This window comes from Crocodylus porosus, unplaced genomic scaffold, assembly GCF_001723895.1.
Source record: "Crocodylus porosus isolate Cpor-Errol unplaced genomic scaffold, CroPor_comp1, whole genome shotgun sequence".
Taxonomy (NCBI): Eukaryota; Metazoa; Chordata; order Crocodylia; family Crocodylidae; genus Crocodylus; species Crocodylus porosus.
In genome coordinates, this window is record NW_017728926.1 from 640320 (window position 1) to 652952 (window position 12633).

Sequence of the window (12633 nt, forward strand, 5' to 3'; positions counted from 1 at the left end):
CCAAGCTTTTCACAGATGGTCACTAATTACATATCACTCATTTTTATGGCTACAGAGGTGCTGGGTACTTGCAGCTGCAGCTGAACTCAGTGGGAGCTGTGTTTTGAACATATGTAGTGCTATATATGGCTAAGTACTCTGAAAAGCCAAATCCGAGCTGTCTGAAACTAGAAACCCAAAATTAGTGGATACTTTCAACCTTAATCTTTCTGTATCAGTTTGTAAAACTGGAATAATAACCACTTATCGGGCAAGAGTGTTCTGTGAATATTGTTTGAAAATTATTTGAAAGTCACAGTTTGCGAGGCACGGAGAAACTGCAGCGCTAGTGTTACAATGGGAAGCAGTGGACAAACTGAGTAATTAGCTGTGCTACCATCCTCCTACAATAAAGAATAAAATAATATGTAGAAGGCAACTCAAAAAATGAGTGACATGTATAGATCTTTGCCATGCTGAAGTCCACAAAATCACACTTGACACAGCAGCCTCAAATGTGTCCCTGCATCTCAACATTCAAGTAAGATCAGAATTGCACATCAGGTACACTTACATGCCCACAGGACAATAACAGCACTGAAGAGGATAATTATCTGAAGAGAAGAATGTTACTCTGACGATGCAGAACAGGGAACAGATGGCCTCCGGGTAAAGCATGAGCATTCTAGATCTAGTTATAGATTTCATAGATACTAGGGCAGGAAGGGACCTTGGGAGATTGAGCCAGCCCCATGCCCCAGGGGCAGGAAGTCAGCTAGGGTCAAAGGATCCCATTAAGGTAAGTGTCCAAATGTATCTTAAAAGAGTCCAGAGTAGGTGCTTGCATTTTCTGCTCCATCCATAAGGTTTTTTTAAGGAAAGGGCTGGAGCTGGCCCAGATGGGCACCTGTGGGTGGGGCTGTGGGAGCAAGGGGGGGCAGGTCGGGGGGCTCATGCAGAGCCTCCCACACAGCATGGGGCAGTGGGGGGCAGTGGGAATCGCCCCCCGCCCAGCAGCACCCAGTGAGCTGGGGCGTTTTTTTTTCAAACAAGTGCTGGGAGCTGGGGTGGGCGGAGCTGCCATTGCCAGGTTGGGGGGGGGGGATGGGCCTGGCTTGGCTGATTCAGAGATTTGGCAGCAGCCGAATCTCTGAATCAGATTTGGCCAAATTGAATCAGGACACTGATTTGAATCACTGAATCGAATCGCTGTCCCCCGAATCAGCTGAATCCAAAGCAAATACTAGCCACTTTGCACAGGTCTACTCTCAGCCTCTCTTCATAAGTCCTGTTCTCTTGCCCTCTGATCATGCATGTGGCTCTCCTCTGGACTTTCTCAAGCTTCTCCACACCCTTCTTCAATTGTGGAGCCCAGAATTGGATGCAGTAGTCCAGGTGCGGCCTCACCAAGGCCAAGTACAGTAGGAAGATGACATCCTGAGAGTTGCCTGAGCAGCATTTATGGATGCAATCTAGATTTTGCTTGCTTTACCAGCTGCAACATCACATTGGTGGTTCATGTTGATCTTGTGGTCAGTCATAACCCACAACCTTTTGGCCATGGTGCTAGCGAGCGTAGCACTGCTGAGCCTATAAGTGTAATGCAGGTTTTTTCCCCCCCAAGGTGGAATACCTTGCATTGAAAGGTACCTTATGACTTTGTCTCAATGTTTACCCATGTCATTGGGCAAGCAGCATCCTTTCTTTGTGCCTTGCCTCTCCCACTTATAAAATTGGGTTGAACCTAATCAGATATTACCCACCTGTGAAGCCTAACATGGATGTAGTCTCATAGCATTGCCAGGAGAAACTGCTAAGCCTGCCAAAATTTGCATGGACATAAAACACATCTCTCAATATCATGTTGTCTCATCGTTTCAGAAATTAGGAGCTTCACATTTAACAAAAGGAAATGTAAATGAATTGCAAAGAAGCTTCTTTGGAACTGGAATATTGAGATATGCTGGGTATCAGCTTGCCCCATAGAGGCTTTTAATAAACCTGATTGGATATATCATACAAATGGAGGCTGTAGACACATAACATTATACTGTGAGATTTTAGAAAGACTGAGTTGATTTGTCCTTGCTGCTTACAGTAAAAAGCATTGACTTTTCCCTCTGTGTCCATGAAGTGGAGAAGTCAGAGGATGTGTTTACATGTGGAACTAATGCAAAGCAACAAACTATGGTGCAATAAACTCAGGAGATTCCCTGAGCAACCAGGAAGTGAGCAAACAGGGACAGCAAACAGGTCTAGCAGTTTGCAAGCAGTTCACAAGTCAGTCTGCAGGTCAATTTGCCACACCCTCTTTGAAGGGGAGCTTTTAAGGTAAACCCTTTCTTTAATTAAGAGAGATATTTTTCCTACACATATTTAGTGCAAGTAGCTACAACTCAGCAGGTGATGGTACCCCTCAGGGAGCAGGCAAGAGGAGTACAAAAGGAGGTGGCAGGGCTCTGAAACATCCTCTTTCATGAGGACTTAATTGATTCAATGCTGAAGGAGACCTCATGGACTCCCCAGGAAGGTGGTAGCTGGAAGCTTGTGATCTCTGGTAGCAAGCAGAAATCTTCAATTCCACTGGCAGCAGTTTGCCTGGAGAATAGACATAAAGGCTTAGCATCAGGGGAGGAGCACACTCCATTGGTGGAGGAAGACAGGTCAGCCCTCCCTAAATTTGGAAGGATCAAGACCACTGCCACCAAGAAGTGACAGGTGGTGGTGCCTGGAGACTCTCTTCTGTGAGGGATGGCAGCATTCACCTGCTAGCCTGGCCCGTTGTGTTGGGAGGTCTGCTGCTTGACCAGAGCCCAGATCCAAGATGTCATGGGCAGATTAGCCAGACTCATCCGGCTCTCTGACTACTATTCCATGCTGCTCAACCATGTTGGCACCAATGATACTGCCAGGGGAGACCCTGAGCAGATCAAAAGTGATTACAGGTTTCTGGGTGCAAGTGCAAAGGGAATGGGGGTTCAGGTAGTGTTCTACTTGATCCTTCTGGTCCAGGAGAAGGGCACGAGCAGAAACAGATGCATCCTGCAGATCAATATATGGTTGTACAGGTGGTGTTGCCAGCAGGGATTTGACTTCTTTGACCATGGGATGTTCTTCCAAGAACATGGATTGCTAAGAAGAGATGGAATCCATCTGATGAAGAAAAGGAAGAGCATCTTTGCAGACAGGCTTGCTAACCTAGTGAGGAGGGCTTTAAACTAGGTTCACTTGCAGATGTAGACCAAAGCCCTGAGGTAAGTGGGAAAGTGGGTGTGACAGCTGAAATTATGTCTGTGTGATAAAAGTGCTTGCTGAAAGCTCTGTGAAAATTAGACTAAGTGTTTTTCTGTCATTTGTTCAGATATTAAGCTATATGTAGTTGTTAAGAGCCTAATTAAAGTCAAAGATATAGTGAGGCCTTGTATGTAGTAAGGCCTAGTAAATTTAACAGAGCCTTGTAGAAGAAGTAGGCCCTGTGGCATAGTAAAAATTAACCTTATCAGAAGAATGCACGGCTTGTAATGTTATTGGATGTCCTAAGAATAATTATAATGGGAGAATCTGGATGGCTGTAAGTTATCAGCATAGCTCAGAAGTTATAAATTGGCTAGCACATCTGGAAAACATTTAGAAGGAAGATGCAGCTCTGTGAAAGAAGTTACTGATTTAAGACTAGCTGCTGACCTGGATTTGGTGGGCCCACGGATCTCGCGGAGCTCGAGGACTGAATACCAGGGTCCTTCCCGGTACCCCTTGGGCAGCGCTGATCAGGGACACCTGACTTCACTGAGCTTTGTGGGAAGAGAAACTTGTTGTACATCAGGCATCAGAGGGGACTGCCGATAAGTTGCTGATGCGAATTATTATTGTCTGTCATTGTAGCCATATTACTATGCGTAGTCGTGTTTTTGTTAAGTTAATAAACCTTTCTTACCTTTCTGCCCCCAACCACACTCTCAATTCCGAACCCTCCACAGGTGGCTGGGACAGTGGGTGGCCTGGGGGAAGTGCAAGCAGGAGGGGGCAACAGGGGAGGCATTTGCATTCTTCTGGAGAAAGCAGGGCAATCAGCCAGTTATCTCAGGTGTCTGTATGTGAATGTACAGAGTCTGGGAAACAAGCAGCAGGAATTGGAAGTCCTTGTGCAGGTATGGAACTATGACTTGATCGGATAACAGACTTGGGGGATAGCTTGCATGACTGGAGCACTGTCATGGATGGGTGTAAACTGTTTAGGAAGGAGAGGCACAGGAAAAGAGGAGGAGGAGTCCCACTTTATGTAAAAGAGCTATACGATTGTTCAGAGCTCCAGTATGAAACTGGAGATGGACCTATTGAAAGTCTCTGGGTTAGGACCAGAGGGGAAAGCAATAAAGGTGACATTGTGATGGGTGTCTGCTATAGACCACCAGCGTGACAGTAAGATGTATGAGGTACTCTTCAAATAGCTAGCTAAAGTTTCCCAGTCACAGGCTCTGGTTCTTATGGGGAACTTCAATCACCCTGACATCTGCTAGGAGAGCAATACAGTAGTGTGTAGGCAGTCCAGGAAGTTTTTGGAGAGTGTTGGGGACAATTTCCTGAAGCAGTGTTGGAGAGACCAACTTGGGACCATGCTCTTTTTATCCTGATGCTCACAAACAGGGAAGAATTGGTCAGGAATATAGTACTGGATGGCAACTTGGGCAGCAGCAACCACAAGATGATTGAATTCAGGATTCTGAGAAAAGGAAGGAAGGAGAGCAGCAGAGTAAGGACCCTGGACTTCAGAAAAGCAGATTTTTACACACTCAGGGAACTCATGGGCAGGATCCCCTGAGAAGTCAGACTGATGGGGAGTGGAGTCCAAGAGTGCTGGCTATTCCTTAAAAAAACCTTATGGAGGGTGCAGGAACAAACCATCCTGATGCACAGGAAAACTAGCAAGTAGAGCAGAAAACCAGCTTGGCTTAGCAGGGAACTTTTCAGTGAGCTAAAACACAAAAAAAGAAAGTTTACAAGTGAAAACCTGGACAAATTACTAGGGAGGAGTAATAAGAATATTGCTTGGGCATCCAGGGATGAAATCCAGAAGGCCAATCAGGCATGAAATCAGGAAAATCTGGGAAAGTGCATGTCCCTTACTAAAAGGGGAAAGCAGCCTAGTGACAAAGGATGCAGAAAAGGCTGAAGTGCTCAATGCCTTCTTTACTTCAGTCTTCACAGGCAAGGTCAGCTCCCAGACTACAGCATAGTTTGAGGAGAAGGTGAGTTTACAAGTACTAACCTGTGGTGAAGTTAATTCATTTCCTGCAGCCTAATAGGGCTGCACATGTAGACATTGAGACTTTAGTGTAGAGACAATTAGGCAGCTCTGCACCAAACATCTCATGTAGATAACCCAGAGAGGCCTAATAGTGTTTCAGGAAAAATATGAAGTGAGAGTCATCCTGCCGCTACTGTTAATTTGTGGTGTTACTCTGCGGTGTTAATTTACATACCATTATTGGTATGCAAATTCAGATGAGGGCTGGAACTGTGCCCCTTATCTGCATATCCCCCATATTGTGCTTGTTTTGTCTGCGATAACATGTTTTAACTGCTTTAACAGTTTGAATAGAAGAAACCAAGGAAGTTACTTAACAAAATATATTTTTGCCAAAAAAAAAATTTACCTAGAAGGAAAGACACCACGATAATGGTTTCAGCCCAGGTAGGGGCAACGTGTAGGGGTTGCACATAGGTGCACATGCGCCTCAGAGCATGGCAGTGCACCCCCTACAAAAAGGCATTGCTGATACTGTCAGTGGCGCCTGTGGACAGTCGCTGCTCACCACCAGTGGTGTCTGCAGGCAGTCAGCAATCCCCACTGCCTGCTGCTGCTGGCAACACCTGTGGGTGGTTGCCAAACCCTGGTTGGTGCTCGCCACCCTACCACCCCATCCCCGACAGTGCCAGCAGCATCTACGGGAGCTCCATGCTTACCACTGCCACCAGAACAGTCGTGCCCCCCCAGCTGCCAAAAGCACACGTCATTCATAAGCCCAGGTGGTTTTACTCACTTGGCAGGGGAAATCCCCTTCTTCTTGGTTTGAATGACTTGGTGTAGTGGAGACTTGGTGTAGTGAGGCCTCCCTGCAGGAGTTTACTAGAGCCTCCCAATGGAAAGGTTTCCGCTACACAATTTATGGTGTTAGGGGATTGCTCTTGGACTTTCACCCTAGCTTGTTCCTTTGACCTTTTGGCTAGGGGCAGGCAAGCCTAGGGGGCATCTGAACTCCAAAGCCTTCAGGCTTGGGGCTTGCACACAGGATTCCTGCCATGGATTGAGGAGTATCTGAAGCCCCAGGCAAAAGAGTGTGGGGGCAGGATACTTGCTGGTGGTAGCACCAGACAGATTTGAATGATTGAGCTCTGCCAAGTCGATAGGATTAAGAACCGATTTGGTTTCATAGTTTCATAGTTGTTAGGGTCAGAAGGGACCTAAGCAGATCATCAAGTCTGACACCCTGCCATGGGCAGGAAAGGATGCTGGGGTCAAATGACCCCAGCTAGGTGACCGTCTAGCTTCCTTTTGAAGACCCCCAGGGTAGGGGTGAGCACCACTTCCCTTGGAAGTGGGTTCCAGCTCCTAGCTGCCCTGACTGTGAAGTAGTGCCTCCTGATGTCTAGCCTGAAGCTACTCTCATCAGCTTATGGCTGTTATTCCTGGTAATGCCTGGGGGAATAGGGACTTTCCCATTGCCTGCTGGTCCCCCTTGGCAAGTTTATAGGTGGCCACCAGGTCCCCTCTCAGCCTTCTTTTGTGGAGGCTGAACAGGTTTAGGTCCCGTAGCCTCTCCTCATAGGGCTTACCCTGCTGCCCCCGATCATGCGAGTGGCCCTCTTCTGGACCCTCTTGATGCTATCCACATCCCTCCTAAAGTGCAGCGCCCAGAACTGGATGCAGTACTCTAACTGCAACCTGACCAATGTCGCACAGAGTGGGAGGATCACTTTCCTGGACCTGCTCGTGATGCATTTATGGATGCATGATAAGGTGCAGTTAGCCTTCCTGACTGCATCCCGACATTGGTGGCCTATGTTCATCTCGGAATCAATAGTGACTCCAAGATCCTTTTCTGCCTCGGCTGATTTTGACTGAGACACAAAATTTCCACACACACAAAAAACTACTCTATCTCACCATCTACCCTGAAAGAAGGGGTCAACCACTGCAAAAGGAGGCACAGAGAGACCCCAGAAACAGAACAAAGAGAGCCCTCAGAGACTGAGGTAATGGAACAGAGCAGCAGAAAACAAGCAGATCCAAAAAAGAGGTCCCTGGTGGCACACCTGCCCCACCAGTAACATATCATGCGTCTGCGATGCCCAGGAGCTAACGCTTGGATTTGCTCCCCCTCCCACTCTGCTTTGTGCAGGGAACTCCTTCTATCCCACCCTGTCCCTGTTCGGTTACCTGTTTTGGCCAGGAAGGAAATGAAAGTCCCGTCACACCAGATGCGGGGGGAGGGGTTGTGATCGGAATTTCTGGACAGAACAGGCAAATAACACCCAACCTGTGGGGCAAGAGGATGGGTTAAACAACAAAAGCAGCCGCCACCTGCTTGATAAGATTTCTGAAGGGCCCAGCTGGTGCCCCCCAGGCCGGCGCCCACCCCTCCTGTCAGTCCGCCACTGCACCCCACCAAGAGAAAGGAGCCCAAAGCCCATAGATAACCTGGCAGGCTGGGGGAAAGCCTAAACCTAAGCCTGAGCAAACAATTAAAGAAGCCAAAGAGTGAGAAAGCTAAGGTGGCAGCCACCCCCCACCGCCTTTGTAATGGGGATACAAATAGCCTCAGTGAACATGAGAAGCCTAGGAAAGAAAAAATGGGATAAGATTCAGCAATGCTTGGACCAGATACAAGCAGATGTCATTTGTCTACAGGAGTGTAGCTTACCCAGCTTCAAAAATTACACTTTGTTTGAGAGACACTGACCAGACCATGTGGAGTGGATTGGATGACAATAGGGCTGCTTGTGTCACAATCCTTCTGAAAGTGGACAGAGTACACCCCCTGCAGCATGGAGAAATTATTGTAGGCAGGTTAATACAAACCTCCTTCCAAACAGATGAGGGTAATTTTGCCCTGCTGAATGTGTATGCAACTGTTAACAAGGAAGCAAGTTGTACCTTCTTCAAGAATATGACCATGACAATGCCTACTACCTGACCACTGGTGATTGTATGGGATTTCAACTGAATCATTGACAAGGAAGGCAGGATAAGAGGAACCAAAAAGATGGGCCTGAAGCAGCTCATCAGTGGCCACAGCATTGTAGATGTCGGCAAAGGAGCCCAGGGCCCTGGGGAAAATTTCACCCATAAGGAACAGTAAATCCCAGATAGACTTTGTCTTCCTCCCTGAGGGATGGAAGGTGGTGAAAGAAAACAATGCTGGTCTGCTTCTTGGACCATGCTTCCTAAGAGTACAGGAAGAGATAGCAGGGTAGCCCAAGAGGGGCAGAGGGGCTTGGAAATTAAACATCAGCCTCCTGGAAGTTGAAAAAACCCAGTGGGACTTCACATAGTGCTACACAGTGTGGAAGCCCCTGAAAGCCAGATACCAGAACTACATGGAGCTGTAGGCCAGAGTCAAGGAGAGAATGAGGGCCTTCTTCCAGCAGGCTGGCAGGGTGTGAGACCAGTTCCACAGAAAGTACCACAAATACCTAAACTGCAAGTTACAGAGCCTGCACAAACAAGTGGCTGCAGGTTGGGACACGAGGAGGCTATACAGAAAGTGAAAGCCAAGACTGGAGCCTGGTTCAGGGAACAATCCAGGAAGAAGATCTTCCAGGTTCCTGGGGTGGAGGACGTGGAGGAGTAGTCCACTTACTTTAGTAGGCTGAAGACCAAAAGGGAGACCATGAACAGCTTGAGAGACAGAGTGGGTATAAAGCACTGATTGAATGAGGGGATTTTGGAGATGGCAGCACCCTTCTACTAGGTGCTCTAGGCTACATGCACAGAGGACCCAGAAGCCATGCAGGAATGCCTACAGGAACTCATCTAGGCCCTTGGGGAGGATGAGAAGCAGAAACTGATGAAGGCTGGAGGACACTGACAAGACTGTCCACAGTTTCAAGAGCAGTAAGACTCCTGAGGCAGACGGTCTGCCCAAGGAGTTCTATGTCACCTTCTGGGACCAGGTGGGTCCTAACCTGGTGAATGTCTTTAGGGACCAACTGTGGGAGGGCTGCCTGGGAGTGAAAATGGACTAGGACCTCATGACCCTTCTCTATGAGAAGGGGCCGAAAAGGGATCTGAGGAAATGGAGACCCATAATACTCCTGAACTTTGTTTCTAAATTGCTGGCCAAAGTCTTGTCCAAGCACCTCAAATCTGTTACAGAAATAGTGAACCACAAGGACCAGGCATGCACGGTGCCTGGGCAGCAGATCCACAGTGCCCTTCTGCAGTTGTGGGATACACTGTAGTACAAATGGGAGAGGTGGTTGGGAATCACAGTGCTGAACCTCAACCTAGAAAAGCCTTTTGAAAGGGTGTCCCATCAATTCCTCTTCAAGACACTGAAGAAGATGGGGGTCTCCCTGACCTTCATTGCCTGGATAAGTATGCTGTACACCGATGTAAACAGCACAGCGCTGGTGAATGGGTTCTTGACTGCCCCACTCACGGTGGAATCAGGCATCCAGCAGGGATGCCCACTCTCCCCAGTCTGTTTTCATCTGCATTATAGAACTATAAGCCCAGCAGTTCAGGTAAGGCCCTGTGACCACAGAGTGGAGAGCCCCAGGGGCAGCAAGGAAGAGACAAAAGTCCTAGTCTACGTGGACAACCTCAATATCCTATGCAGAGATAATTGGTAAATGGAAAGAATGCTGCAACATGCCCAGGCACACGGAGTGGCAACAGGGGTCAAGCTCAATGTGGCCAAGAGCACCTGCCCAGAGAAGACTGTCTACTCTGGGGGTCTCTGTTCCCTGCAAGACGGTAAAGGTAAAGATTCTCGGGTTGGTTTTTGACCCAGAGCTGAAAGAACAGAAAATGTGGGACACGACCAAAACCTTAGTCAAACAGAAACAGGCACAGTAGAATCTGAGCTGCCTGTTGATGGGGGTGCACATGGCACTCAGAAGGGTAGTGTTGCTACCAGTGCTTCTGTACTCTGCACTGGTCTTCCCCCCACACTCTCAGAGTAAATCATGTATAGAATACAAAGGGCCATGTATATTTTCTTCTGAGGCACCAGATGAGAGAAGTTTACAAGGACTGAGCTATATAAGACAAAAATGACTGGGGGCTGATGAATGGCTAGATGTTTAGTCATTCCTCTGGACCAAATACACAAGCCCGGTCTGCAACCTGACAGCTGAGAAAGACTCCAAAACAGCCTCTTCATGAAATATTTTGCGGGGAACCTTCCACAATGCAGGAGCTGTACATACTGCCAAACATGAGCCTGTGGACCTGGGAACCACTGAGGTTCTACAGGTTCCTGAAACAGTTTCAGAGCAGATGTGAGCTACAAAAAGAAGGTCTGACAACCCTGAAAAACCACCATAATATACAGGAGATGGTACAAGTAAGGGACAAAATACTGACTGTGGACTTGTTCCCCTGGTGATGGCAGCAAGGCCTTGTGGAAATGGGTCTTCCACAAGGACTTGCAGCAGGAACCTGAGGTTGCAGGTAAGACAATGGGCACTCCCTCTGTGGGCAATGAGAAACAGAGAGGGGCAGAAAGGTTTACAAAACTGCCCCAGGGAAACCTGCCAGTGGAAGGCAGAAACAATTGACCACCTCCTTTGGTACTGCCCATATATCAGGGAGGTGTGGAGGAGAGTAATCTTACTCCTCATGATGATGACAGGGGTCAAGCCCCTGACCAGAGAGGCAGTGCTGTTTGAACACCTAACCAGGCAGCAAAAGATGCCAACACCCTGCTTCGACCAATTCATCTCCTGCTTCAGGAAGGCCCTGTTTAAGACCAGGAACCTGCTTGCGTACAAACACATAAACCTCTCAGATGAGGACTGTGTCAGGATGGGATTGAGTGAGATGCAGTTGTCCTACAAAAAGTCAAAAGAAGATGACAGGGAGGAGATAGCACAAATCATATGGAAGAGAGGAGACTAGCACAGACTATTCAAGAGCAAGACCCCCAAAGGGGACGACAATGACAAGGAGGAGGAAGAAGAAGAGGACAGTATTAAAGAAAGGGTGAGCAACAAGGATATTGGGAGAAGAGGATGACAAAGACAATGTGGACTAAGAACTGGGGAAGGGAACAGAGGACTTGAGGGGTGGGAGGTGGGAAGGGAAGGGGGAAGTAGAGAGAGCAGAGGTGCTTTGGCAAAATTATAACTCAGGGGTGGGAAATTATTTTGGCTGGCAGGCTGCTTAACAAGTTTCGGTGAGCTGTCAAGGGTCTCATGGGTAGCCCCACTCTTTCACAGTTGCCCCACCCCCTGGTCACCATATTGGGACTGGAAGTCTTGCCCCATAGCCTCTAACCTTTGCCACCAGAAGCCCCTCCCTTGCCCCCCAGAAATACTCTTTTTGGGAAGAGGGTTTACCATCTTAGAGCCAGAAAAACCGAAATCATACACTAAAGTCAAACATATTTTGACTTTAACATACTAAAACATATTTTAATTTTATTACAAAAAATATTTGTCATGATTTGTTTTTGTGTACTATATATAGAAAGGACTACATAATAACTAAAAAATAAAGCCTTACTCCATATTGTGTGTGTGTGTGTGTGTGTGTGTGTGTGTGTATGGTGGGGTTTGGTGGGACTGTAAGGGGTGTGGCTGTGTGGGGGGGGTAATAGAGTATGTTGGGGTGTGTGTACAGGTTGGTGGTAGTAGTGGGGGAGGCTGTAGGTGTGTGGGGTTTGTGGAGTGCAGGGATCTCCCCACATTCTCCCACATGGTGAACAGCTCCTGCTACCAGAAGCAGGAACAGGCAGAAGTGGGGGCTGCCCAGCCCTTGTGCCTGGCAGGTGTGCTGGCACCAAGCCGGGTGCGACTCCGGCCAGCACTGCACACAGGAGCCAGGAGCACAGGCTGCTCAGCCACCTCTATCCTGGGGACTCCGCACTGCACATCTGCAGCTCCTGCACTTGCACAGGGGAATCCCTGCACTGGACTCTGCAGGGAAGCAAGAGGCAGGGCTCCCTCCACTCCTGGAGGAGTCCACAGGGGGAGGGGAAGACAGCCAGCTCTAGCATACTTCTTGCCCCACTGCAAGTGTGGGAGCTGCCAGCATCCTGGGGTAGAGATGGCAGCAGGAGCCAGCTGGGAACCGTGGGGTTAGGGCCAGGTCACATCTATACGTGTGTTAATGCATTTTAACTAATCACACCTAAATTTGATACATGCATTTCCAGGTATCAAATTTAGGTGAGATTAGCTTAATTTTGCCATCTTTAATGCACATTAAAGGTATGCTTGTGCACCTGTAATACACAGTAAATTAGGCTAATGTGCATCAACACACCTTTTGTAGACACTCTCATGATGTAGAAATCTCTTCAGTAGGTTCAGGCTGAATCTGTTACCACTTACTAATAAAGAACTGAAATCCTTATAGTATTAGTAAATCAGGTGGATGCCTTAAGTCTAAAAGAGCTGGTTTACTTCTTGGCCAGAAAAGGAAGT

General features: G+C 47.9%; 1 protein-coding gene and 1 long non-coding RNA gene across 2 annotated transcripts in view; both read right to left on the reverse strand.

Annotated features, from left to right (window-relative positions):
• Window positions 1–12633, reverse strand: part of CAMTA1 (calmodulin binding transcription activator 1) — a 1228941-nt gene that overhangs the window by 502989 nt on the left and 713319 nt on the right. The gene's annotated exons all lie outside the window — the stretch shown is intronic.
• LOC109314174 overlaps window positions 6958–12633 on the reverse strand; it is a 10937-nt gene continuing 5261 nt past the window's right edge. The window contains exon 3 of the long non-coding RNA XR_002102241.1: window positions 6958–7088. This is a non-coding gene — a long non-coding RNA (uncharacterized LOC109314174). The remainder of the gene's footprint in view (window positions 7089–12633) is intronic.